At 35.2% G+C, this 26,328-nt stretch overlaps 1 protein-coding gene across 2 annotated transcripts in view; it reads right to left on the reverse strand.

Annotated features, from left to right (window-relative positions):
- Window positions 1-26,328, reverse strand: part of LEKR1 (leucine, glutamate and lysine rich 1) — a 271,409-nt gene that overhangs the window by 97,621 nt on the left and 147,460 nt on the right. The gene's annotated exons all lie outside the window — the stretch shown is intronic.

A 26,328-nucleotide genomic window follows, 5' to 3' on the forward strand; every position in this document is an offset into this window, starting at 1 on the left:
TCAGAAAGCGAGAGACAAATACCGTATGCTAACACATATATATGGAATTTAAGAAAAAAAATGTCATGAAGAACCTAGGGGTAAGACAGGAATAAAGACACACACTACTAGAGAATGGACTTGAGGATATGGGGAGGGGGAAGGGTAAGCTGTGACAAAGTGAGAGAATGGCATGGACATACAGACACTACCTAATGTAAAATAGATAGCTAGTGGGAAGCAGCCGCATAGCACAGGGATATCAGCTCGGTGCTTTGTGACCACCTGGAGGGGTGGGATAGGGAGGGTGGGAGGGAGGGAGATGCAAGAGGGAAGAGATATGGGAACATATGTATATGTATCACTGATTCACTTTGTTATAAAGGAGAAACGAATACACCATTGTAAAGCATTTATACTCCAATAAAGATGTAAAAAAAAAAAAACAAAAAAAACCAGATACACATTTTATTTTTACTAGAAGGTTCTAAGAATCAGAGTAATTAACTAACTTTTCAAAGGTCACAGAGCTAGTTAGAAGTGATCCCGAAAAAAAAAAAAAAGAAGTGATCCCGTGATTCAAACTGAGTTTGGCTTCATCACCAAGTCTTTATCTTTCTAACTCTCTTACACTGACTGTCAAAAATATAAAAGCTACAAGGAGATATGATATTTGTCCATGAAAAGGTGGTTAGTGTGGCCATATATTTGTTTAGTATATCCTAGAATATTTAAAGAGGTATACTTAAGACAAATGAAAAGTATTATTTATTACTACATAAAATATGTAATGAATTAGTCTAATGTCTAATTCCAAGAGGTGGTTTAGATAGTTTAAAAATTAATACAATTAATGAAAGATATTAAGACAAATATGGTATCCTTGTGACTGACTTAATAACACTGACATCAGAGAGAACAATTATACCTTTCTGTTAAATGTCCCTTGCTGCTTTTGTCAGGATATAATCCTAAACTAGATGAAGCATGGATCTGAGCCCACATGATAAATTCTATGTTATTACTTCTAAATGCAGCTATTGTTAAGAGGAAGAACTGATTATCTTAAAAACAAACTCCAAAGAATTGGTTCCTGATATGTGAATTTTATGCTATTAATTCTCAATTACCTAATAATTGATAGAACAGTAGACAGTAAAAATGGTAGCTAATTCAAAACCCATTTTTACAGCATTGTGAAGTATTCTTAGGATCACATTTGAATACACTTGTGCATCAAAGTTCCAGAATTTACTAGATTTAAAGGAAAATAAACTACACAATCATGACCCAACTCAAGAAAGGCAAAGCTATTATACTTTCCAGTATTATTCTCTCCACATACCCACCTAAATCTCCCTTTCTCCCTATTTCAAGATAAACATAGATCCTTAGTCTTTAAATCACAGTACCCAATGAATATGGAAGCCAGTTCCTTCAGATTATTCACTATGTATTTACAGCATCTCTAAGTAAAAACCGGGAAAGCAAATAAATGTTTTACTTTAAAACACAGAAACCTCTGGAGGTTGTCCTGTGGCATATAAGTAATGTCAACAAATAAATCATTTTACTTAAGGAGAGAAGATACCATGTAGAATCAAGAAAAATAGATGTATTATGAATAATCCATAATGTAAACAGCCCACCAGTGTATAGTTAGAAGCTGGTTAATATATTTTCATTGTTTTTTTTTACCTTTGAATATATTTTCTGTAATAAAGAAGTGCTAAGAATTATTTTTAAAATACATAGGACATATCTTTACTGTTCTGAATGAAGTATAAGCGTGTTATTGGTTTATTATTGGTTCTGATAGACCAGTGGGGTCCTTTTGTTTCTGGAAGCAGAGTGCCCAGTTCCTGTCCTTAATAAATAAAGGCACATAGTTCAGCTAAGCAGCAGAGAGATTAAGCCACCTGCATAAGACAGCTCCTTCAGTTCCTGATGCAAGGACTTCTTAAATAAGTGTATTGTTCTGTGTAGTCCTTCTCTATAGTTAAATAAATTCAACTTCAATTTTCTGTCATTCAGCATGACATTGGATTATGAGGCAAAAGGCCCTGAATGCCTACAAAAAGAAAGGAAGCATTGGCTTTAAACACCGTGCAGATGTAAGGCGGAACCCATGGAAACAATCCAAAATTTACAACAGCAAATTCTACTATAATGTGACTGCGTTCCTTGCAGATATTAAATAAGAAGCAAATGATTTGAAATGAAGACAAAAAGGAGCTCTTAGCCTCTCTTCATATGAAGCCAGCTGCTTGCTGGATAGCATTCCATAGGCATCAGCTTTGGGGTAATTAGTCATTTAAGAGAATCCTGCTTTTCCAAAAGGTTTCTAGGATCTACAAATACAAAAGGTATTCATAGTTAGCTATTTTATAGCAGGATATAAAACTTTACAGTCACTTGGAGGGTATATTAAGTTAGTATACTGTTTGAGAAAACAATAAACAAAATCTTTATAGTGGAAAGATATTTCAAGCTTAAAACTTTCTGGATAAAGAAAACACAAAAAAATTAAAAAAAAAAAATCTGACTCAAAGTGCAATATGAAAGAAAATGATTCCAGGTTCAAGCAGCAGATTGGAGGAACAAGCAGGCAGGAGAATTGGCACCCAGAAATCCAGATCCAGGAGAATTGTTTTAATGAAAAGGTGAAGGCTATATATATATTTAAAATGGTACAGATAATTGATGAAAAGGAAAAACAAAAACTCCCTGCTCTTTTAATACACTCCTAAGACAGGGTAACATAGAGGTGGAGTGCAGGAACTCTAAAGCCAGACTGCCTAACTTCAAATCCTGGCTCTGCTTCCTCCTAACTAAGTGACTTTAGGTATTTTAGTTTCTTAATCTATAAAATGGTTGTTACAGCATAGGATTGTTCTGGGAATTAAGTTACTTAATATATGTAAGGAGAACAGTGCCAGGCACACATAACTACTGGTTATCATCATTGGGGGTGGTAATAAGGCCACCCCCCCTCCCCCCACTTCTGTTCTGAGTCTCATCACTTTTTGCCTGAGGACCTCATTCTAGCGGTTGGGCCTGGTGTCATCAGTGGTTATCTTTGTATGGGGAAGAGTAAAAATGAAGGTTTTTACATATTAAAAAAAAAAACTACAGAGTAACTATGACAAAATGTTAAAACTTGTAAAATACAGGTGATGGATCCACACACATTTGTTATATTATTCTCCGTATTTTCCAGTGTTTGACTATTTTATAGATGTATAGTTTAGGGAGGGGTCTTGCTTGTACAGATCAAGAATAGTATGTTCTGTACTAAGGAGTCTAATCAACTCAGTTCTGTGTGTCCAGGGTACAAAAGAACACAAGGGGAATAGAACTTGATGGGGGTGGGGGATGAGGTTGAAACTGTAAAAACAAGCTATCTGATTTTGTGAATAAGGAGCAGAGAAATTCAGTCGCAGTTGAAGGGGGATATGGTAATGAGGAAGGTTCTTTATTTTGTTTTTCTTTTAAGATATCAGGACATATTTATTTGCATTTAATTAGAGAGTGCCCACACTTGTGAATTTAATGTATGCCTTCTAACCTGTACCTATGTGTGAAAAAATAGTACTTTTTGCAGGTGCTTTAAAAAAACTACACAAATGATGTGAAGCTATAAATCTCATTTTAATTCTTACTTTTTTCACTACATTGTTTTTGAGACCTATCCATATAGCTATATGTAGATATGATTTATTCCTTTCTGACTGATATGTAATATTTAATTGTGTGCACATACCACATTTTACTGATCTAGTCCAATAGTGATGAAACCTAGGCTGCTTACAACTTAGTATCACAACAAATAATCCTGCAATAAAAGCTTTTTACCAGAGGTGGGATCAAGATGGCAGAGTAGAAGGACCCTGAGCAGTCGGGCAGGAGCAGAACCAGTTCCACAGTGGAGACTACCGTCGCCACCATGGCCATGAGAACACACACTTGGGAAGGAGTGGAACCAGCTCAGTACTGTGACTCAACCCCTCCAGCCCTGACCCAGCTTCTAACCAAGGCGTGCATACCAGGGGAAAAGTGGAACCAGCTCAGAAGTGCAGCCCGAATCCTTCAGGCCACAGCCACGCCCCCAACTAAGCTGGAGACTGCCATCACATGAGGGAGAAGCTGAACTCCCTTGGGGCTCTTGCTCCAGTCCATTGGGCCCTGGCCCAACCCCTGATAGGGTGCTGACTTCCATGGAGCCTAGGAAGAGCCCTGGCTCACATCTGGTTCTAGTTCCAGCCCCTCCGAATCCAGCCCTAACTTGCACCACAGTGGCAGCTGCCAGTGCCCCCGGGGGGAAGATCTGGCCTGTGCTCACTTCAGATCCAGCTCTCCTAGCAAAGCCACTGGACACATGCATACTATATAGGGACACTTCCACATAGCAACATGCCTTCAAGACAAGGATAGGTAAATGGTTCACTTAATTTCATAGAAAACAACAGAGAAAATTAAACAGAATGAGAAGACAGAGGAATATGTTTCAAATGAAAGAACAAGATAAATCCCCTGAAAAACTCTAAAGAAACAGAGATAAATAATTATCTGGTAAAGAGTTCAAAGCAATAGTAATAAGAATGCTAACTGAACTTCAGAAAAAAAAAAGATGAACACAATGAGAACTTCAACAAAGAAGTAGAAAATATAAAAAAGAACCAGTCAGAGCTGAAGAATACAGTAACTAAAGTGAAAAATATACTAGAAGGAATTAACAGCAAAATTATGTGATACAGAATGCATAAGTGGTCTGAAAGATAGAACAGTAGAAATCGCCCAATCAGAACAGCAGAATGAAAAACAAATTTAAAAAAATGAGAATAGTTTAAGGGACCTCTAGGACAACATCAAGTGTACTAACATTTGCATTATAGGGGTCACAGAAGGAAAAGAGAGAGAAAAAGGGGTAGAAAATGTAGTTGATGAAATTATGGTTGAAAACTTCTCTAACCTGAAGAAGCAAACAGATATCCAAGTATAAAAAGCACAGAGAACCCCATACAATATGAACCCAAAGAGACCCACATTAAGATATATCATAATTAAAATGACAAAAGTTAAAGAGAGAATTTTAAAAGCAGCAAGAGAAAAACAAAGAGTCACATACAAGGGAACACCCATAAGTTTACCAGCTGATTTTTCAGCAGAAACTTTGCAGTCCAGAAAGGAGTGGCATGATATATTTAAAGTGCTGAAAATAAAAAACCTAAAACCTAGGATACACTACCCAGAAAGTGTATCATTCAGAATTAGAGAGATAAAGAGCTTCCCAGACAAGGAAAACTAAGAGTTCATCAATACTAAACTGACCTTACAAGAAATGTTAAAGGGTCTTCTTTAGGTAAAAAAGAAAAGGCTATAACCAGAAATAAAACCTAGGAAGGGAAAAATCCCACTGGTAAAGGCAAATAGATAGTAAAGGCAGTGGACCAACAACTTAAATAAGCTAGTATGAATGATAAAAGATAAAAATTGCAAAATCAACTAAAACTGCAATAAATAGCTAAGGGATAGGCATGAAAATGTAAAATATGACATCAAAAACACAAACTGGGGAGGGGGAGGGAGTAAAAATTGTAGATCTTTTAGCATGTGTTTGAACTTAAATGACTATCAGCTTAAAACAAGTAGATATAGTTATAGGCCAATATATATAAACTCCACGGTAACCACAAATCAAAAAACCTACAATAGATACACAAAAATTAGAGAGAAAGAAATGCAAACATAACACTAAAGAAAATCATCAAACCACAAAGGGAAGAGACTAAAAGAAGAACAGAGAAGAACTACAAAAATGTCTGGAAAACAAGTAACAAAATGGCAATAAGTAATCACTTTAAATGTCAATGGACTAAATGTCCCAATCAAAACACATAGGGTGGCTAACTGGATTAAACACAAGACCCATATATGCTGCCTACAAGAGACTCACTTCAGAGATTAAAAACACACACAGACTGAAAGGGAGGGGATGAAAAAAGATATTTCATGCAAATGGAAACGATAAGAAAGTGGGGGTAGGAATACTCATAACAGACAAAGTAGACTTTAAAACAAAGTCTACAGGGACTTCTCTGGTTGTCCAGTGGTCAAGACTCCATGCTTCCACTGCAGGGGGCATGGGTTCAATCCCGGGTTGGGGAACTAAGATCTCACATGCCACACAGTATGGCCAAAAAACAAAACAAAACACAAAAACAAAGTCTACAATAAAAGACAAAAAGGGGCATTATATAATGACATAGATCAGCACAAGGGGAGAATATAACATTTGTAAACATATATGCACCTAATATAGAAGTACCTAAATATATAAAGCAAATATTAACAGGTATAAAGGGAAAAATTGATGGTACAACAATAATACTAGGGGACTTTAACACCCCACTTATATCAATGGACAGATCATCCAGACAGAAAATCAATAAGGAAACACTGGCCTTAAATGACACAGAAGACCAGCTGGACTTAACAGATATCTATAGGACATTTCATCCCAAAACAGCAGAATACACATTCTTCTCAAGTGCACATGGAATGTTCTCCAGGATAGATCACATGCTATGACACAAAACAAGTCTCAATAAATTAAGGAAGATACAGGTTATATCAAGCATCTTTTCTGACCACAACAGTATGAAATTAGAAATAAGTAACAGGAAGAAAAATGGAAAAAACACAAACATTGGAGACTAAACAACATGCTACTAAAAAACCAAGGATTCAACAAAGGAATCAAAGAGGAAATCAGAAAATACCTAAGACAAATGAAAATTAAAAACACAACTTTCCAAAATCTAGGGGATGCAGCAAAAGCAGTTCCAAGAGGAAAGTTTAGAGTGATACAGGCCCACCTGAAGAAATAAGACAAATCTCAAATAAACAACACAACCTATCATTTAAAGGAATTAGAAAAAGAACAAACAAAACCCAAAGTCAGCAGAAGAAAAGGAAATAAATAAAGCTCAGAGTGGAAATAAATAAAATAGAAAAAAAAAATAGAAAAGATTGATGAACACAAGAGCTATTTTTTGAAAGACAAACAAAATTGATAAGCCTTTAGCCAGTCTCATTAAAAAAAAAAAAAAGAGGACTCAAAATTAGAAATGAAAGAGAAGTTACAACTGATATCACAGAAATACAAACAAGAGAAACAGAATGCTACGAACAGTTATATGCCAACAAATTGGGACAACCTAGAAGAAATGAATAAATTCCCAGAAGCATACAAGACTGAATCAGGAAGAAATAGATAATCTGAACAGACCTATTACTAGTATTGAAATTGAATAAGTAATCAAAAAACTTCCAGCAAACAAAAGTCCATAATCAGACAGGTTCATAAGGCAATTCTACCAAACATATAAAGAAGAGTTAATAGCTGTCCTTCTCAAACTATTCCAAAAGATTGAGGAGGAGGGAAAACTCCCAAACTCATTTTATAAGGCCACTATTACCCTGATACCAAAACCAAACAAAGATATTACAAAAAAAGAAAATTACACACCAATATCTCTGATGAATATAGATGCAAATGTCCTCAACAAAGTATTAGCAAAGTGAATTCAACAATACATAAAAAGGATCACACATCATGATCATGGGATTTAACCCAGGGATGCAAGGATGGTCCAATATCTGTAAATTAATCTATGTGAAATTGTGATATACATCAACAACATAAAGGATGAAAATGACATGATCATCTCAACAAATTCAGAAAGAGCATTTGACAAAATTCAACATTAATTCATAATAAAAATTCTCATCAAAGTTGTTATAGAGAGAACATACCTTAACATAATAAGGGCCATTTATGACAAACCCAAGCTAACATTATAGTTAATGGTGAAAAGCTGAAAACTTTTCTTCTAAGATCAGGAACAAGACTAGGATGCTCATTCTTGCCATTTATATTTAACATGGTATGGGAAGTCCTAGCCACAGCAATCAGATGATAAAAAATAAATAAATAAAAGGAATACAAATTGGAAAGGAAGAAGTAAAATTGTCACTATTTGCAGATGACATGATATTATATACAGAAAATCCTAAAGTATCCATCAAAAAAGCTATTAGAACTAATAAATGATTCAGTAAAACTGCAGGATATAAGATAAATATACAGTAATCTGTTGCTTTTCTATACACCAACAATGAACTATCAGGAAGAAAAATTAAGAAAACAATCCATTTGCAATTGCATCAAAAAGAATAAAATACCTAGGAATAAATTTAACCAAGGAGGTGAAAGACCAATACTCTGCAAACTATAAGACATTGTTGAAGGACACTGAAGATGATACAAATAATGGAAAGATATCCTGTGTTCATGGATTGGAAGAATTAATATTGTTAAAATGTCCATACTACTCAAAGAAATCTACAGATTTAGTGTAATCCCTGTCAAAATACTCATGACATTTTCCACAGAACTGGAACAAATAATCCTAAAATTTGTATGGAATCACAAAAGACCCTGAATAGCCAAAGCAATGTTCAGAAAAAAGAACGAAGGTGGAGGTACCATGATCCTTGACTTTGGAGTATGCTGCAAAGCTACAGTATTCAAAGCAGTATGGTACTGGCACAAAAACAGACACACAGATCAATGGAACCAAATAGAGAGCTCAGAAATAAACCCATGCACATATGGTCAATGAATCTATGACCAAGGAGAAAAGAATATACAATGGGGAAAAGACAGTCTCTTCAACAAGTAGTATTGGGAAAACTAGAAAGCTACAGGAAAAAGAATGAAATTAGAACATTTTCTCATACCACATACAAAAATAAACTCAAAATGAATTAAAGATATAAATGTAAGATCAGAAACCATAAAACTCCTAGAAGAAAACAGGCAGTACACTCTTTGACATAGGTCTTAGAGTTTTGTTTTGTTTTTTTTTTTTTTGGATCCGTCTCCTTGGGCAAGGGAAACAAAAGCAAAAATAAACAAATGGGACATAATAAAACTTAAAACATTTTGCACAGCAAAGGAAACCATCAACCAAATGAAAAGGCAACCTACCTACTGAATGGGAGAAGATATCTGCAAATGATATATCTGATAAGGGGTTAATATCCAAAACATACAAAGAACTAATATAACTCAATATTAAAACAAACAACATGATTAAAAAATGGGCAGAAAAACTGAATAGGCATTTTTCTAAAGAAGACATACAGATGGCTCACAGACACATGAAAAGATGCTCAACATCACTAATTATCAGGGAAATGCAAATCAAACAAATGAGATGTCACCTCACAACTGTCAGTACGGCTATTGTCAAAATGACAAAAATATTAAGTGTTGATGAGGATGTGTTGAAAAGGGAACCCTCGTGCACTGTTGGTGTGACTGTAAACTGGTACAGCAACTATGGAAAACGTACGGAAGTTCCTTAAAAACAGAAAAATAGAACTGCCATATGATCCAGCAATTCCACTCCTGGGTATATATCCAAAGAAAACAAAATTTGAAATTTGAAAAAAATATATGCACCCTAATGTTCATAGCAGCATTATTTACGATAGCAAAGATATGGAAGCAACCTAAGTGCCTGTCAATAGATGAATGTATAAAGAAGAAGTGGTATATATATATATACACATACATATATACACAATGAAATATTAGCCATAGAAAAGAATGAAATTTTGCCATTTGCAGCAGCATGGATTGCGCTGGAGGGTATTATGCTTAGTGAAATAAGTCAGACAGAGAAAGACAAATACTGTATGTTATCACTTATGTGTAGAATCTAAAAACTAAAAAAAATGAACAAATAATAAAACAGAAACAGACTCACAGGTACAAAGAACAAACTATTGGTTACCAGTTGGAAGAGGTGTGAAGGGAGGGGCAAAATCCGGGAAGGAGATCAAACTACTATGTACAAAATAAATTAGATACAAGAATGGGAATAAGACACAGCACAGGGAATATAGTCAATATTTTATAATAACTTTAAATGGAGTATATTCTATAAAAGTATGGAATCACTCTGTTGTACACTTGAAACTAATATAATATTGCTAAGTCAGCTATACTTCAATTAAAAATAAATAAATAAATAATTTTAAAAAAGCTTTTAACCCATCTTCTGTGTACTTAGAGCAGAGTTTTTCTGTAGTATAATCCCTGGAGTGAACTCATGAGGTCATAGGGATACACATACTTAAATAATGCCAAATGGTTCCCAGGATGGAGGCACCAGCTTACACCATCAGCTCACTGAATGACGGTTCTTGCTTTCCTGATATTTACTAGAAGAGGTATTAAAAAAAATCTTCTTTTTAGGGTGCAAAGGTAGTGCCTCATTGTTGGTTTAGTTTGCAGTTCTCTGCTTACTACTGAAGCTGATCATGTCATTTTATACTTCTTAGTCATTCATCTTTCCCTTTTCATGATTTGCCTTTTCCCCAGTCTCTTTTCTATCCATTTCAATAGTTTTCTTCATCCTCTGCAGAAATAGCACTTTTCAAGGTTATGAATGACTTTATGTTGGCAATTCCAAAATTTAATTCTCTGTTATTATCTAATTCAAACTTTCAGCAGCGTTTGACACAATTGTTTACTTTTTTTTGCTTTATTTATTTTTTAACATCTTTATTGGAGTATAATTGCTTTACAATGGTGTGTTAGTTTCTGCTGTATAACAAAGTGAATCAGCTATAGATATACATACATCCTCATATCTCCTCCCACTTGCGTCTCCTTCCCACCCCTCTAGGTAGACAAAAAGCACTGAGCTGATCTCCCTGTGCTATGTGGCTGCTTCCCACTAGCTATCTATTCTACATTTGGTAGTGTATATATAAGTCCATGCCACTCTCTCACTTCGTCCCAGCTTACCCTTCCCCTGCCCCCATGTCCTCAAGTCCATTCTCTATGTCTGTGTCTTTATTCCTGTCCTGGCCCAAGGTTCTTCAGAACCTTTTTTTTTTTTTTTTAGATTCCATATATATGTGTTAGCATACTGTATTTGTTTTTCTCTTTCTGACTTATTTCACTCTGTATGACAGACGCTAGGTCCATCCACCTCACTACAAATAACTCAATTTTGTTTCTTTTTATGGCTGAGTAATATTCCATTGTATATATGTGCCACACCTTCTTTATCCATTCATCTGTCGATTAGGTTGCTTCCATGTCCTAGCTATTGTAAACAGAGCTGCAATGAACATTGTGGTACATGACTCTTTGAATTATGGTTTTCTTAGGGTATATGCTCAGTAGTGGGATTGCTGGGTCGTATGGTAGTTCTATTTTTAGTTTTTTAAGGAACCTCCATACTGTTCTCTATAGTGGCTATATCAATTTACATTCCCACCAATAGTGTAAGAGGGTTCCCTTTTCTCCACACCCTCTCCAGCATTTATTGTTTCTAGATTTTTTGATGATGGCCATTCTGACTGGTGTGAGGCGATACCTCATTGTAGTTTTGATTTGCATTTCTCTAATGAATAGTGATGTTGAGCATTCTTTCATGTGTTTGTTGGCAATCTGTATATCTTCTTTGGAGAAATGTCTATTTAGCTCTCCTGCCCATTTTTGGATTGGGTTGTTTGTTTTTTTGTTATTGAGCTGCATGAGCTGCTTGTAAATTTTGGAGATTAATCCTTTGTCAGTTGCTTCATTTGCAAATATTTTCTCCCATTCTGAGGGTGGTCTTTTTGTCTTGTTTATGGTTTCCTTTGCTGTGCAAAAGCTTTGAAGTTTCATTAGGTCCCATTTGTTTCTTTTTGTTTTGATTTCCATTTCTCTAGGAGGTGGGTCAAAAAGAATCTTGCTGTGATTTATGTCATGGAGTGTTTACTTTTTTGAAACACTCCTCTGGTTTCCTTTACATTATACTCTTTTGTTTCCTCCACCCTTGTTCACTTTTGCATTGGCTACTTCTCAGTCTCTATTGATGATTCTTAATCTTAGGTACACTCTAAATATTAGAAATCACCAGAGGTTCAGTCCTTAGCCCTTTTCTCTACCTGCATTTCCTCCCTAGTTGATCTCATCTAGTCTCATAGCTTTGAATAGCATTTATATTCACATCTTCCATCATCATCATCATCAGCGTCATCATCATCATCACCATCACAGATAGTAAGTGTTGAGTATTTACTATGTGCCAGACACTACATTCTAAGTGCATTACATTCATTTAATCTTCCTAATGTAAACTAACTAGAATGTAAGTTCCATGACAGTGGGAACCTTATCTTTTATACTCATAGTGTCTGAGACAAGGAAGGTGCTCAACAAATTACTGTTGAAAGAATGAATGAAATTTTGGAAATACTAGAAATAAGAATTCCAGCAAATAAACTTTTAAAATTATGTACCTAAGATTAAAGTGGATGGAACTGAAAGAGTTGTGCAGTTTTCATTGGTAACACCTAATATGTATCTTGGCGTTAAAAGGCAAGTTTCTTATAAATATGTTATTTTATTTCAATAGACACTTATTGCCTACCTACTCTGTTTAGGTAGGATCCATGCTAGCTAGATTCAGCGTACAAATATCAATAAGATATATTTCCTTGTCCTTAGAGAAATTATAAGCAAGTGTCTCATTTTCCTTCATGAATGATAGACTATGTTTTAAATTACAAATCAATAACTCCTTTAAACTTAAACCTGTTTTACTTTTCTATAATTTTAAATGATTTTATTTAGTTACGTTGTTAGTTAATTACGTGGCTGAAGTTGTGGGATTTCTTATCAGACATAACTGATGTGAATGAACACAATCAGTATTTTGCATTTAGATGTCATCTATATGTATAAATTATTGTACCACAGTTTGATGAGCTTAGTGCTTCACAAAAGTAATATACCACTTAATTTTTTAAATGAGCATTAACAGAGAAAACCTTTACAGATTTAAGAATCTATACCAATAATAGAAGAAAGTTCTTTAATGAGTATTCAACTATATCAATTGCAAATTAACATATTTTAACTTAAGCAAACATTTCAGAAAGCTCAGATGGTGAATACAGCCACTTGGAAAGTTCATTTCATTTTAGGGTTTATATTTCAGAGGTTTAATTCACATCTATTCTGAAACAAGTATACTTGGAGTATATTAACATTTTCTGCATAATGCCAGAAGGGACTGAAATAACATTTGGAGATTTTTATAAATCAGATGATAGAACAGGTGTGGCTATACAGCTAATAAGTTATAATTTGGTCCAGATGTAGTTATATTAAAATCAGAAAATTATTTATCTGGGTCTGTGTGGGGAGGGGAGAGTAGATTAAATTAAGCTAAGGAGATAATCAGATATTTAAAATTTGGAAATAAATTTTCCTCTAATACCAAGGATCAAGAATTTGCTTCAGAATGCAAAAAAGATGCTTCTAAACTTCCACTGTATTTTTTATTCTGAAGACTAAAAACAGCCAAATATAATATAAAGATAATTGTCAGTAATGGGGGCTTATAAAATGTTACAAATCATGGATGGATAAGATAGAAGGAGTCTTAAATTCTAAAAATCATTTAACCACTCTTTCTCAACTGGCAATCTTTGTGATTTAGAAACTTCTGAATACAATAGAACATTACTTTGTTTTCTGATAAATTTGTACAAATAAGTAAATTCACAAAATTATATATATCTCATTATTTTATGTATGTACAAATTTTATATATGCATTTATATATTATTTTATATATAAAATAATGAGATTTTTCAAGACTGAAATATATTAGTAATAGATATGGATAGCCTAGAGTGAAGTAAGTAGGAAGGGACAGGGACTTATATTGAACAGAATATTAGCTGAAAACATGTATGGGATTAAAAAAGAAAAAGACAGGGTTAATAATAAAGTAAATGAATAAATGGAATATACAGAAGTTTAGATCTAAAAATATTTAAGAGATTTTCAAATAAAGTCACATAATCATACAAACATCAACTTTCTTTAATCAATTAGTGTGTTTTACAATCAGAATGCTTACAGAGATTCCTGTGTGCAGCACTGATTCTATGCAAACTGGAAAGGAGATGGAGTGCATCTTCAGCCACACAGAGTACTGATTCTTTTTGCTGCTTCCTTTCTCCTTGTTGTGCTGGGATGGCAGCAAAATAGGCAAAGGGCAAGAATTTCTTCCAAAGAATGTTTTCATGCTACAAAACTACTTTGTGCTAATTGCGTTTAAAAATTCTACCATGGGGGTCTTCCCTGGAGGCGCAGTGGTTGGGAGTCCGCCTGCTGATGCAGGGGACATGGGTTCGTGCCCCGGTCTGATCCCACATGCCGCGGAGCGGCTAGGCTCGTGAGCCATGGCCGCTTAGCCTGCGCGTCCGGAGCCTGTGCTCCACAACGGGAGAGGCCACACGGTGAGAGGCCTGCGTACCGCAAAAGAAGAAAAAAAAAAAATCTACCATGGGGACTTCCCTCGGAGTCCAGTGGTTAAGACTCTGTGCTCCCAATGCAGGGGGCACAGGTTCGATCCCCGGTTGGAGAACTAAGATCCTGCACACCACACCGTGTATACCACATGGGCATGGCCAAAAATAAAATAAAAATAAAATAAAATGTCATTCTATTGTCTCTAGGTAGCTATTAAAAAAAGTAAAATAAAAAGTCTACCACACAATTACATAATTTAAAGGTAGCAAGCATAAAACCAAAAATATTGTATAACTTTAAGAATGATCTGAAGGCAACACTAACATATATGTGAAAAGATTTAGCTATGGGGATGTTTATTGCAATATTTTAACAGAAAAGAGTATAAACAATTGTCCAAAAATAAGATATGATTAAAAATTATGATTCATCCAAATTCAGAATATTATGAATATTTTTGACATGGAAAGATTTCATAATGGAAGAAATGGAGGAGGTGGATATTATAAAACTCTATTATTCCACTCATAAAAATATATTTTTTCAAAACAGAAAGTCTAGAAGGATACATATCAAATGTTTACAAAACTATGCGAATGTTGGAATTTCCTAATCAATAGGGAACATGGCTTATTTTGGTAATAGAGAACAAAAGAATCATATTAAGGTGGCCTAACACTGAACAACATAATATACATATACCCATCTTACAACCTATTTCATAACCTATCAAGCATTTGTGTAACCCACCGCCAGGTGTCTACTATTCTCTGGACCTCTTCTGCCTTCCCCTTATAGAAACTGGTTTTTACTACCAGTACTGGAAGTACCTGGTATAGTAGCTTTCTCTGAAGTATAAGTTAATATAACAATGTGTATGCTTTGATGCTCACAAGCAGTGGAGTTCAAGCAGTTAAGAGCCCAAGTTTTGGCAGCATAGCTCTGGACTCAGGTTCCAATTCTGCTGATTAGTGGCTGTTGCCTTGGGCAAATGACTTAACTCCTTTAAGCCCCAGTAGTCTCATTTGTAAATTGGAGATAATAAAAGGGCTTAGTGCAGGAGGATTATAATAAGGGGGTACACAGTGGCTTCACTGTGTTTGACATGTGGTTAATGCCTTGTGAATGTTAGCTATTATTTAGACTGTAGTAGGAAAGCTACTTTACTTCATAGGAATGACTTTTTTTTTTTTTTAATGATGTAAGGAGAGTATTAGTGATTAGCTAGTAGGAAAGAGATGCTGGTAAGAAGTGAGACATTGAACAAGGGGTGGGGAAGGGTGATGGGTCATTTATTTCTCATTCAGTTAGTGTTGCTATTACTCATGGCCCATAAATGTGGATGATTTTTAAATGTCTATGAACAGCAGGTGTGCTGTGTGCCTGGGTGAGTCCATGTGTGAAAGAGTGGCTGTGAGTGTTGTCAGGAGTGTGTTCATATGGGTGTTAGGGATAGGGCAGAGGATCACTCCCTCCTCTCACTGGTCGGCTGAAGCTTTCCTGAGAATGCAGCATGCTTAGTGTAGAAGCTATGTGTAATACAGAAGATCTGCTCCTAATCAAGCCTAGACTTCATGATATAGGTGTCTAATTAATAATGCTGAATGACCAAATAAATTGACTGGTGACTGAATGGGCAGAAGATGACTTAGAAAGAGGACTGCATCACATTACGCCACAAGTACAGAATTGAAGAAAGAATAAATGGGGCAAGGAGTGGCCAAGATGGTGCAGTAGGAAGACCCTGAGGTCACCTCCTACCTATGGGCACACCAAAATTACAACTGTTTACAGAGTAATTATCTATAAGAATGACCGGAAGACTAACAGAAAAGATTTTCCACAACTAAAGATATAAAGAAGGAACTACAACGAGACAAATAGGAGGGTCAGAGAAACAATATAGTCAAGACCCACACTCTCTGGTAGGTGATCTATAAATGGGGGGATAATAATAATTGTATTGGATATATGGATAAAGATATATGGATAAAGATATATGGATAAAGATATATGGATAAAGAAGGATAAAGAAGGTGTGGTATATATATACAATAGAATATTCCTCAGCCCTAAAATATATGAAATCTTGCCATTTGCAACAAGGCTGGTCTTAGGGGGTATTATGCTAAGTAAAATAAGTCAGACAAAGACAAATATGCATGATTTCACTGATACGTGGAATGTAAAAAACAAAACAAACAAAATGAAAACAGACTCATAGAGGACAAATGGGTAGTTGCCAGAGGGAAGGGGTAGGGGGCGGTGAAATAGGTGAAAGGGATTAAGAGGTATAGATCTCCAGTTACATAATAAATAAGTCACATGGATATAATATACAGCATTAGGAAGATGGTCCAAAATATTGTAATAACTTTATATGGGGACAGATGGTTACTAGACATTGTGGTGATCATTTCATAATGTCTGCAATTGTCAAATCATTATGTCATTCACCTGAAACTAACACAATATTGTAAGTCAGCTATATTTCAATAATGAAGAAAGAATGAATGGTCCGAATCTTTCTGAGAGAGGGAGACTTAGGAATTGAGGCAAAGGACAGAGTCGACAGGATTAAAAAAAAAAGATGTATAAAATTTAACCCAAGGACCTGGGGAGGATGGTGCAGTTAAGGAGAAGTCAGAGAAAGTGGTAAGGCTAAGACCCAGCCTTAAAAGAGAAAAACCATGCTGGAGGGGCAGAATGAGGAGAGGAAGAAGGTTGCAATGGCACAGGTGAAACATGACTAGATAATAAACCAGAATTACCGCTATCTCAAAGGTGAGAAAGAAGTCTCAGAGAAGAGTAACCACCCTAAGGAGTGGATGCTTAAGATCACTGTAGAACATTCTAAGATTCAAACATTTGTAAAATGGAGAAAATATGTAAAACAGAGATAATCTTTATAGGAAAGCTCAAAGTTGGAAGCAAATGAAAAATAAAGGAAACAAAGATAATCTTATAAGACACCAGTGATCAAAGACGAAGTGGCTTCTACAGGAGACCCTTGTTACTCTCCATATTCCAGTCGTGACCTGGTTTTACATAAGAACTCTCTGAGTTCTAGTTAAGACCATTTGGTTTGCAACTGGTCTAGAGTTCCTAGGATAACCAAGCAGCCCACAGTATCCCAATGTCAAGCTAGCCTCTTTTAAGAGCTGTTGGAATATCCTATGATAAACCATAATGGAAAAGAATTTGAAAAAGAATATAAATATAAGCTCCTTCCCTACCTCTACTCCTACTTCTTTCTCTTTGAGAAAACCTGTTTTTGAAATAAAGAATTTTTTTCCATTAAAAAAAAAAAGAGCTGTTGGATATAGTAAAACTAAGGATCACTGCAAACCTCCTTGGTTTTCTGTTTGTAAAATCAGCACTTCTTTTTTTGGAAGCCAGGGTTACATTATTCCTTCTGGAGGAGTTCAAGGCTTCAAAAGGAATCATAGGGCTGGTCAATTCACCACAGTGAACTCCCTGTGAAAATCATGCCTGGCAGGTAAGGTCAGAGTGGAACTCTGTTCAGAGACTCTTCCATCTGCCATGCAATAGATGACTCCTGAATTAATCACAGCCACTCCCTTCTTCAGCATCCTGTTCTAAGAGCAGGCAAACTGTTGTTTCAACTAACCAATGCTTACTGTAAAATAAATTAGTGGAGGCAAAGGGACCTTTGGGTAAACAAATTAAAATTCATAGTTTTCCTTGGTCATTAAAGGAGCATTTAAGGAAATTCTACTACTTTTATCCTAAATATAATCATTTGGTTTGCTATCATACCAGAAAAACCACTTTAGAATGGTGGTTTAATATTTTCTATATGTGTAGTTATTTTGTGCTCCTACATTTTATCTGTTGATTCTCCTAACACTCCAAGGTAGTTAAGGAAAGCTATTATATTCCCATTTTATAGATGAAGTAACTGAGTCAAAGAAATTGATAACGTATCCAGAAGTCCTGTAAAAGGCATAAACTTGCCAGAAAGTGGAAGTGTTTGACTCCTGGACAGTATTTTTTTTTAAATGAACCATATCACTCATTTTGATTTCGTTCACTTTGAGGAGCTACTAATTAAGGAATGCAGTACTTACACATTCCACAACATGGATAAAACTCAAAAACATTATGGTAAGTCAAAGAAGCCAGTCAAGAAAGATCATGTTATATGATACTATTTACATGAAATGTCCAGAACAGGCAAATCTATAGAGAAAGAAAGTAAATTAATTATTGGTGGGGAGGGGCAGGAGGGCAAAGGAAAGGACTATTAATGACTAGGATGTTTCTTTTGGGGATGATAGAAATGCTCTAAAATTAGATCATGGTGATGGTCATACAATTCTGTAAATATCCTAAAACCCACTGGGTTGTACTCTTAAAATGCACAAATTTTATGATATTTAAAGTATTTCTCAATAAGGCTATTTTTAAAAAGTTCAAATAGGATGGTAAAACATTATGTGCAAAATAATTAATATTTATGTATTATTCATTATACCAAAGAGCTTCCTGAAAGAAAAAAAATCCATCCAAATGTGTTTTCACTAGGAATAAATATGAAACTTGGTCAAATAAATTTTAGGAAGAACATTAATGCTAAAGTGATTTTTCTGAACTGTGTCTTCCAATATTTGTGACTGCCGACAAAAAGTAAAGGACACTCTTTTCTATCAGGTGGAAGGAAAATCATTTAAGTAGACAGGTTTGTGGGTCACAATGACCTCTACGAGGAGTACTATCAATTGAGATAAATTATACATTTTGGAAGTTATATTAGTGTGAGCTAAACATAAAATTACAAAAGTTATGTAAATAAATCTTTAAAAGGGAACCAAGAATTTAGCCTCTAAAATTTCATTTTATAAGTTACTTTCCTATGAAAAAGATGAAAGTTTGGCATTAATAGTTAGGCTGCTAATTAGTGTCTATGATATACTCTTAAACCACTATTAAATATATGGATTAGACTTATCATATTACTTAAGTTTTCAAGCATCTATGTCTCAAAAGACAAAAGGGAAATGTGGGCAAAACGAAGTTAAAATTTTTATGTAGAAAAGTAGTGATCATAAAGACTATATTCTTGAATAAAAGTTGAAATTGTTCAGTGGTGATTTAAAAGAAAAAAGTATCAATGTAGAAATACAAATATTTATGTAATATTGGAAACAAGCAAAAGGCATCAGAGTTAGGATAAGAATTACAGCCTATGAGAGCCCGAAAGGGCCTCCGAGGTCTTAGTCGAACCCATTAGTTACTTAGATGTGGACACACACTCATCAGGGCTAAATGTCATGTCAGAGCCACCTGGCTAATATATAGAGGGTTATCATCTTCTGATTCTTGGCCTAGCATGATTTCAATTAAGACCACATCGGTGGGGAACGTGGGTGAGGGGTAGAGGCTGGAAGACACAACAGACAGTTTAAAATGGAGAAAGATAAATTTATTCTAAAAGTAGGAGGTATGGGATTATGAAATATTAGAACTTTAAATTTTATTTATAAGTAAACACAATAATGACATAGTATTCACAGGTTTAAAAATTCAGAACATATGGGGGCTTCCCTGGTGGTGCAGTGGTTGAGAGTCCGCCTGCCGATGCAGGGGACACGGGTTCGTGCCCCGGTCCAGGAGGATCCCACATGCTGCGGAGCGGCTGGGCCCGTGAGCCATCGCCGCTGAGCCTGAGCGTCAGGAGCCTGTGCTCCGCAACGGGAGAGGCCACAACAGTGAGAGGCCCGCGTACCGCAAAACAAACAAACAAACAAAAATTCAGAACATAAAAATATGTTTCATGTTAGTTAAAAGTATGACGTGTTAACTCATTTATTAAGAGAACCTAAGAGAGAATAAGTAACAACTAACAGCATAAATAATAACAGGCCACAGTACAGAAGTTCAAGTGAGATGAATTAAGAGGTTGCAAGATACAGGGGAAATAGATAGTAAAGCATCTGAATACTCTGAAAGAAAAAACAGGGGACAGAAGGTGGGACAGAAAATTAGCCTAGGAAAACAGAAGGGGAGATATTCAACTAGGACTAGAAAAGAAGCCTTATTGTGATGCTTATCACTTAAAGCTGGTTCTGCAACTGTGGAGAAGCCAGTAACATGACTTGTAAGAAAGAATATAAAGAATGCAAATGCTTAGAATTGGACTTAAGATTATTAATTATAAAAAGCCATTTACAAAGCTCATATTGAAAAGTCAATTTAAATACTTTCTATTGTATGCTTTGAACAAATAATTATGTTTCTTCAAACAAGACACAGGGAGAGTCAAGAGATGAGTAGTTTATCAGTCTGCCCTTATTTTCATTCGCCAAAAGAAAATCTAAAATGCTATGCCCATTATGTTAACCCAGTGATTTATCTGGGGAGAAGATATTCACTGTGATGCGTGGTTTTTCCTCTTCTCAAATAATTGACATGATTTTGAAAAGATATTAATAAGCTGGAAAAGCTATCGATGATAATTGTTGAGATAACAGAAAATCTTAAGCACATTAATTGGCTAGTAATAGAAAAATTAGGCAGGCATTTAAAAGAAAGCCAACTAAAGCAAGATTGTTGAAGTTCATGAAAATTATAAAAGTAAATATCATAACATGGTAGAGAAAGTAAAAGTAATTTGAATGACAACAAAATTTGAGCTAGAGAAATTTATAGCATATTCTTAATATAGAGGACAAAAAAAAAAAAAGGCTGTTAAGAATGGCTAAAATTAAGAGTGTTGGCACATATAACCAGTATGGAGCCAGGAGGTCAGACATCCAATGAAGACCTGTGAACAGGTGGAGAGCACCTGCACACCAGAAGTCAAAGTGAAGTCGAGGCCAGCTGGCTGGCATGTGGTTAACGCTGAATAAATATTTGCTGAAAAATGAAGTTATTCTCAGGATATGGTCAGCCCAGCACCAACATATGGGAACAGATGAGTTGTGGTAAGAGGCTGGTTCAATGGATAGTGGGCAGAGATAAAGGCAGATTATAACAAATAGAAAATAGGTACTGAGAGGAGGGGAGCAGAGGGGCTGGCCTGGACCACTGGAGGTGGGAACACCTGTGAAAGTCCCCAATAGACCCTAGAGGGGAGAAGAAAGTGTACCAAGTATGGGAATACAACACTGCCAAGACCTGAGATGGAAATTTTGCTGTCTTTCCTGCTCTTGTAGTTCTATAGCTTTCCTAAACCACTGTAACCACTTTTGTAAAATGAATTGGAGAGAAACAATACATTGGTGCAATCAGTTTGCCAGAAGGTACTTGTAGATAAAGTAAGAGGCATATTAATAAACATTTTTCTAAATGGTCTGACATTTCTACTGAGAACTTAACATGGGAATTAGATTGTTGTGGGGTAAAACAACAAAAACAACAACAACAAAACCTGGTGCCCTTCATGGATAGGTTCATAGGAAGTGGTACTTGTCATCTTGAATTAAGAGAAACTTTAATGATCCTGTCCACTCTGACATACCAATTTTCAATGGTTTCAACCAAAAGAGAGGTGACAGATAGCCTTTTAAGATAGCTTCTTTCTCTGTTAACACAGTTTGGATATTGTTACCCATGGAGTGAATCTATTCAACACCAGCAGCAGAAACCCTAATTTAGTTTTGAAATTATGTGCCATTTTGCTCTGCAATTACACTGTCCTTTAGATGAATCTGTATTACATCTATAACTACCCAATCTCTACATGTAGAACTGAATAGATCAGCTGCACTTTATGCAGCTGATCTATTTATAACACCCATTTATGATAAAAACTCTCCAGAAAGTGGGCATAGAGGGAACCCATTTCAACATAATAAAAGCCATATATGACAAAACCACAGCAAACATCATTCTCGATAGTGAAAAACTGAAAGCATTTCCTCTGCGATCAGAACAAGACAAGGATGTGCACTTTTGCCACTATTATTCAACACAGGTTTAGCCATGGCAATCAGAGAAGAAAAAGAAATAAAAGGAATCCAAATCGGAAAGGAAGAAGTAAAATTATCACTGTCTGCAGATGACATGATACTATACATAGAAAACCCTAAAGATGCTACCAGAAAATGACTAGAGTTCATCAATGAATTTGCTAAAGTTGCAGGATATAAAATTAATACACAGAAATCTCTTGCACTCCTATACACTAACAATGAAAGATCAGAAAGAGAAATCAAGGAAACAATCTCATTTACCATCTCATCAAAAAAATAAAATACTGAGGAATAAAACTACCTATGGAGGCAAAAGACCTACACTCAGAAAACTATAAGATACTGACGAAAGAAATAAAAGATGAAAAAAACAGATGTAGAGATTACCATGTTCTTGGATTGGAAGAATCAACATTGTGAAAATGACTACACTACTCAAAGCAATCTACAGATTCAATGCAATCCCTATCAAATTACCAATGGCATTTTTCACAGAATTAGAGCAAAGAATTTTACAATTTGTATGGAAACACAAAAGACCACGCATAGCCAAAGCAATCTTAAGAAAGAAAAATGGAGCTGGAGGAATCAGGCTCCCTGACTTCAGACTATACTACAAAGCTACAATAATCAAGATAGTATAGTACTGGCACAAAAACAGAAATATAGATCAATGGAACAAGATAGAAAGCTCAGAGATAAACCCACGCACCTATGGACACCTAATCTATGACAAAAGAGGCAAGAATATACAATGGAGAAAAACAGTCTCTTCAATAAGTGGTTCTGGGAAAACTGAACAGCTACATGTAAAAGAATGAAATTAGAACACACCCTAGGATTTAGGATTAAAGACCGAAATGTAAGGCTGGATACTATAAAACTCTTAGAGGAAAACATAGACAGAAGACTCTCTGACATAATTTGCAGCAAGATCTTTTTCAACCTACCTCCTAGAGTAATGAAAATAAAAACAAAAATAAACAAATGGGAGTTAATTAAACTTAAAAGCTTTTGCACAGCAACGGAAACCATAAACAAGACAAAAAGACAACCCTCAGAATGGGAGAAAATATTTGCAGGTGAAACAACAAAGGATTAATCCTCAAAATATACAAACAGCTCATGGTGCTCAATATCAAAAAAACAAACAATCCAGTTAAAAAATGGCCAGAAGACCTAAACAGACATTTCACCAAGGAAGACATACAGATGGCAAAGAGGCACATGAAAAGATGCTCAACATCACTAATTATTAGAGAAATGAAAATCAAAACTACAGTGAGGTAACAACTCATGCCAGTCATAATGGCCATCATCAAAAAATCTACAAACAATAAATACTAGAGAGGGTGTGGAGAAAAGGGAACCCTCCTACACTGTTGGTGGGAATGTAAACTGGTACAGCCACTATGGAGAATGCTATGGAGGTTCCTTAAAAAACTAAAAATAGAGCTACCATATGATCCAGCAATCCCACTACCGGGCATATACCCAGAGAAGAACATAATTCAAAAAGACACATGCACCCCAATGTTCATTGCAGCACTATTTACAATAGCCAGGTCATGGAAGCAACCTAAGTGTCCATCGACAGAGGAATGGAAAAAGAAGATGTGGTACATATATATAATGGAATATTACTCAGCCATAAAAAAGAACAAAATAATGCCATTTGCAGCAACATGGATGGACCTAGAGACTGTCATACTGAGTGAAGTAAGTCAGACACAGAAAGACAAATATCATATGCTATCACTTATATGTGGAATCTAAAAAGAGGGTACAAATAAACTTATTTACAAAACAGAGTTACAGATGTAGAAAACAAACTTATGGTTACTGGTGGGTAAGGAGGAGGAGGGATAAATTGGAAGATTGGGATTGACACATACACACTACTGTATATAAAATAGATAACTAATAAGGACCTAATGTATAGCACAGGGAACTCTACTCACTGATCTTTAATGGCCTATATGTGAAAAGAATCTAAAAATGAGGGGATATATGTGTATGTATAACAGATTCACTTTGCTGTACACCTGAAATTAACACAACATTGTAAATCAACTATCCCCCCAAAATATTTTTTTAAAAAAATATTTTTTAAAAACATTTTTTAAAAAACTATACCCCCAAAAAACCATTTTTTTGAAAACTACCCCCTTTTTAAAACTTTTTTAAAAACTATCCCCCCAAAAAAACATTTTTAAAACTTTTTAAAACTTTTTAAAAAAGTATCCCCCCCAAAAAACATTTTTTTAAAAACTATCCCCTTTTTAAAACTTTTTTAAAAACTATCCCCCCAAAATATTTTTTCAAAAAAATATTTTTTAAAAACATTAAAAATAATGGTATATGATAATTTATTACCCATTTCATTAGAGTCGGGAATAAATTATTCCTAATCACTCACTATTAAAAATATGATCTTTGCATATAAATAACGTTCTTCTGCAGTTTTCTAAACATAAATTCACAAAGAGATTACTTGATCACAAATATTTTTATGGGTTAGAGAAATATAATAACAATATTTTATCACCAAAGGAAGGGAAGCTTTATCACTAAAGTCTTTGTACTAATTTTAAAGGAGGTAAATGTTTTATTTTTGTTTAGTTATTGGTAATTCAATGTTTCTTGCTTGTTTACCAAATTTCCTGTGTTAATTATCTGTTTCTGTTTTTCAACCATTTGCCTGCTTGGGGTCTTGGAGTTTTCTCACACAGTTGAATAAATTCTTTATATGGTATGGATAGTAACACTTTGCATACCATATATGATACAAATATTTTTTTGTCCATCTTCTATTTTTAGGTTTGGCAGTTTTTGAATTCAGAGATTATATTTTTTTATAGGCAAAATCTGTTAATATTACTCTTTGCAATTTCTGAAGTGCTGCTTTATTCCTCTGTGATTAGGGTAAGCTCTGTATCTTTTTTTGGTGCTAGTTTTTCCTGTTTTTTTTTTTTTCTATTTAATTCGAGGTTTATTTGGGTGTATTTTGGGTTATTTCGTTTTAGTTACCCCTACACCACTTATTACATAATTTTGCTTTTCCCATTTGTTAATGATCCTTATATTAAAATAGATTTGACTTCTGTATTTGCTATTCTGTTCTAAAAATAACATTGCCATTTTTACAGCTTCTACACACTCCTATAATAACATATTCAAAATATGCTAGAGCTAGGCAGCCAAACGTGGTTCTTACTTTCCAGACTATTTAAAAAATATGTTTTTTCCAAGATCTGACATGACTGCAATTGACACCAAGCAGCAGAAGCAGTAGAGAATTCATTCCAAGATCAATCTGTGTTCAAGACCATAGGAGTAAGTAGGGGATCGTGCAGGGTGTCCAGTGCTTTAAGGACACAGCAGCTGTACCCTTCCAGATGGTTCTTGTGGCATGATTTTGGCTGTGTTTCTGGCAGTTCTAGCTTCACGGTTTTCTAACCATCTTCTAGGCCTGATTCTTCCACCTTCTCAAAGATTCTGAATATATAAATAATATCCCTTCAGTAAATTTCTTTGATGATTAGAGTTAGTTCCTGGTACTTGCAACTAAAAAACCTCACTATTGCCTATTCTATTCTATTCTATTCTATTTACTATATATATTTTTTACAAAGAGACATTTTATTATCATTGTTACAGCAACGCGTCCCAGGAGCGGATGGATCCTCAGCACACAGCCCACTGAGCTGCAAGTAATGAGTCAGAGGGAAACAATTATTGTACACAGTGCAGACAAAGGATCATCCCAAGTCTCAAAGAGAAGATGTAAAATCACTTTACAAAAAAGTAAATAAAAATAACACCCATTTTTCTATTTTAAAAAGTGCCATCTCTCGAGTGGCAGAGGATGGAAAGCCCCAGGACCCGGCGACTCAGTAGCCCTGATGCTCGAGGGGCCGGGCCTGCTCTGTTTTCTAAAGCTTAACATAAGCGTCCCAGATCTTCATCTTTCATACTCCTTCTCTACAATTTTCGTTCCTACTAATTTCTTCA

The sequence above is a fragment of the Leucopleurus acutus genome, assembly GCF_964270905.1.
Source record: "Leucopleurus acutus genome assembly, chromosome: 5".
In the NCBI taxonomy this organism is placed as follows: Eukaryota; Metazoa; Chordata; class Mammalia; order Artiodactyla; family Delphinidae; genus Leucopleurus; species Leucopleurus acutus.